This window comes from Propithecus coquereli, unplaced genomic scaffold, assembly GCF_000956105.1.
Source record: "Propithecus coquereli isolate 6110/MARCELLA unplaced genomic scaffold, Pcoq_1.0 Scaffold159, whole genome shotgun sequence".
Classification (NCBI taxonomy): Eukaryota; Metazoa; Chordata; class Mammalia; order Primates; family Indriidae; genus Propithecus; species Propithecus coquereli.
Genome location: NW_012140413.1, coordinates 3234783 through 3238959, shown reverse-complemented (window position 1 = coordinate 3238959; position 4177 = coordinate 3234783).

Here is a 4177-nt window from a genome sequence, read left to right as displayed (position 1 = left end):
CAAGAGCGAGACTTTGTCTCTATTAAAAATAGAAAGAAATTAGCTGGACAACTAAAATACATATATAAAAAAATTAGCTGGGCATGGTGGCACATGCCTGTAGTTCCAGCTACTCGGGAGGCTGAGGCAGGAGGATCGCCTGAGCCCAGGAGTTTGAGGTTGCTGTGAGCTAGGCTGAGGCCACGGCACTCTAGCTGGGGCAACAGCGTGAGACTCTGTCTCAAAAAAAAAAAAAAAGAAAAGAAAAGAAAAGATTTGCATGAGAGTTAGAAATTAAATTTCATGATCTACTGGCTTCAAATAAGCAACAGCACTATTGTCCATTTATTTTCTATCAGAAAATAAATAATCTCAGTGGTCAGGGTTAGACATTTAGGGTGACAATGATTACAAAGTATTAAATGTCAAAAATAGATTTATTTCCATTTTCAGTTGCTCAGGATAGGCTGATGTACAACTTAGCATGCTTTCTGTTTCTAGTCTAGACAAAAGTTTAGGTTATAAAATTTTAATGCTTTATGTGATCACTAACATTTTAAAAGAAAAATTTGCATGAAGATTATATTGAAATCTACTAGCTAACTTCCTCTTTTTTGCTTCCCTCCTTAATGATTGCTCAGTGTGGAACTTGTTTGAAATACTTTTCAGCTTGTTTAAAATTTATCATGCCTCAATCCAAACACTGTGAACATCTGAGAGAAAGCACTTTGTAACTTCTAAGTGGACAGAGATAATATTTATGATAAAAGTCTGTGTTGATCACAGGGAAAGAGTACAGAATAATTGAATTAAATGAAAATTCATGCCTTAGGAAAAAAGCATATTTTTATCATAAAATTAGAAATCAGGAGAAGCTGGGAAAAACAAAGTTCATTTCAGACTTCATTTTCAGTTTTTAAAAATTTATTTTATATTTTTGTCAGCATATACCTGAAATGGTAGTAAAATTTTCAAAGATGTATTTTCCCCTTCTCACAAAGTAGACAAATATCTGAAATAGAGGATAAAACATTTCCTTTCATCATTCAAAAAAACCTTAATATTAGGTTTGTGTTACATTTTGATGTTGGCCAATTCTTTCTGATTACTTTTAAATTACAGCGTTTCCATAATAATATGCAACTCAGCATCTTCTCTGTGGGGCAGCAACTTTGCATTGGTAACAGGACATACCACTATTAACATTCTAAATTACAGCTCCTTGGTCTTGTCAACACACACACATTATTCCAGTTAAAGTGAAATGCAAGGATATTTAAAGTTTCTTCCAACTGAAACATTCATGAACCTATGAATGCAAATTCTGTCTTTCAACCCATATTTGTTTGTAGGATGCTGCCTACCATATAGTCTAGTCAACTGAGCAATTTTTTGCTTGTTGAGTAAATGAACACGTGACAGGATGTTAAGCATCACCTGATTATCTTACAACAAAATGAAGACAAAATTCAAGGGATGTTATTGATGAATGCATTGGAAATTAAAGTCGCATCTGCACAATGGCAAATTTACATACTGAGAGAAATATAATAATTACTCTGTACACAGAGCTTGGATGTTTGTTTCTTAATGTAGGCACCGATTGGCTCTATGTTGACTAAAACTCCCACTTCCCTGTGCTTTTGTAGGGGGTGCGGTGAGACAAATGGTCCATAGGCCATTAAAGGTGATCCTGCTTCCCATTTCCTCTTGCACCTCAGTTGGAAACATGCAGGAGCAGAGTACAATTAGCCGACTGTCATCCCTGTGGTAGTGACCACTTGGTTTTTGTGTGTTTGTCACCTCCTCTACTCCAAATTTCAGTAAAGACTGTACTTTTGCAAGAAGGCAAATATTACTTCTCAAATTGTGAATTACTATTGCAGATATTGAAAATGAATGTGTATATATATTTTTGTTAAGGAAATTTATTTTATTCTTAGTATTCCTGCTACAAGTTTGGGCTTTATACACTTCACAACTTTCTTAAAAACATTTAACTGATTTGGCAATTCATAAACAAATCTTGTGGCATAAATTGACATTTCATGTAAATAAAATTTCAATAACAATGTTGAAAATGAAGACTTATTCAGCACACTAAGCCTCAGCACTAATCTTTTCCACCCAAACTTTGCCCTCTAACAACAGAAGGTGAATAGCATGGTTGTTGATTACTGTCCTCTGAACACACTGTCATCCGTCATGAGATTATATCACTCATAAGGCCTGTGGGCTCGCATTTTCTGTTCTTATAATTAGAAAATGTCTTCCTTTATACTCAAATAAGATGACAATTGAATTTTACCTTTTTATCAGGTATTTATGAAATACATGTCTTGTCTGTTTCACCCTGACTAATGCGCCTTTGAGTGCCTCCTCTAAGTGACTCTACAGAAAATTCCCGGATGTGGGAGAATATGAAACATCATAATGAGAATTGAATTTTTACCAAGCAGGGAATTATTCTCTTGCCTTTTTACTTCTCATGCTTTCAGTAAGTTATGCTGTTAAATAACCTTGTTACAATTATCCATAATTACATGAAATAATTAATAACATTCCATATATGATACTTTTTAATATATCAATGAAGATATTGAGAGTCAGGGGCAATGAATACCTCATATCATCATCATTTTGTATTTGAACCATTATGTTAGTATATCTCCTGGTAATATTTTAGACATTAAGCACATTTCCATGATCTTCTTTTTGTTTTTTGGCTAATTAATCAAATAGTAGCTGGGGAGCAAATTAACATGTCTGTAAAAGCCAACATCCTCTTCAGGACTCATTAATATGTTGAAATCTATAGATAATTTTTTTTTGACAAAGTAAGCCCAGAAGTTACTTAGCTAGAAAAACTTTAAGTTTGAAAACAGGTGTTTTGCCTAAGTTAAAGTATGGCATATAAAGTACTGGCATCCTCTTTTGGTTTTCATATCATCATGAAATAGTTTGCTAAAAAAGCCTTAACATTTAAAAGTGTCTGTTTACATAATGGCTTTAGTGAAGTGTTTGCTTGTTTCATTTACCATTTACTTCCAAGATTTAAATCTGTGTATTTATTTAAAAAATAAAGTCGAATTTAAAAAAAAATAGTTAAAATAGCACAGACAGATCTTTTTTCCCTCATTCATTCCTACAAATGCAAAATCCGAAGTGCATCCTCCAAAGTTCAGCCCAGGCACCACTTGAGGGAAGCCCCTTCTGGCCTCCTCATCTGGAAGGGGACCCTCTCCTAGACCTATCTCCAAGAGATCTTCTTAGTACTTTCTACCTTGGATTAGATTGAACCATGATATTACTGCACTTGTAGTTCAAAACCTAATATTGTATTAGGTTCTGATACTGATAGTTTTTGAAGTTAGTTGAACTTAATATTAAAGTTAGTTATTTGTGTGTTACACTGCCCCCACTAATGTGTAAGCTTCTCTTTAGGTTAGGATGCATATCTGATTCTTATTCAATTCTACGCCACACATAGCAAAGTGTATGGGAAACAGAAAGTATTTAATAACTATTTTAGTTAAAGAAAGCATATTCTAGGCTCTACTATAATATATAAGGATAAAATTAGATAGCTAAGATGTCCATGTGGGTTGACTTACTTTCTAAATTCTCTCTCAAATTTTGTCCGTCTTACCCCAGAATTATTCCCAGACAGTTCAGCATACTCACAGATCTATAACTAGGGCAATTTAGTAAAACAAGCAAACGACTATTACTGCTATTAATAACTGACGTCACATGGCCTTTACTCTGTGTAAACAGACACTGCTTTAATTACTTTATATATATGAACTCATTTAATCTTCCTAATGAGAGTAAAGAATCCCATTATACAGATAAAAAACCCTGGGGAATGGAGAGATTAAATAACCTACAAGATTACAAAGATTACAAAGCTATACATGAAGGAAGCAGGATTGAAACCCAGGCAATTTAATTTCAGGGTCCATTGGCTTCATTCTGTGCATAGCACTATAGTGTAGAAGCTGTGGAAGCTTACCATGGGCCATGTAACACTCCAGAAATTCCCAACTGAAGAAGCTACTGATGTTGGATAGCTATATATGCTGTGAATATTGATTCTACTAGAATTTGACTTATTCACATATATAATAATTCAGCAATTCTTCGGTTATTTGGCGGTCAGATCCTCATCTCAAATTTTGTTTGAAAAATGGATCGT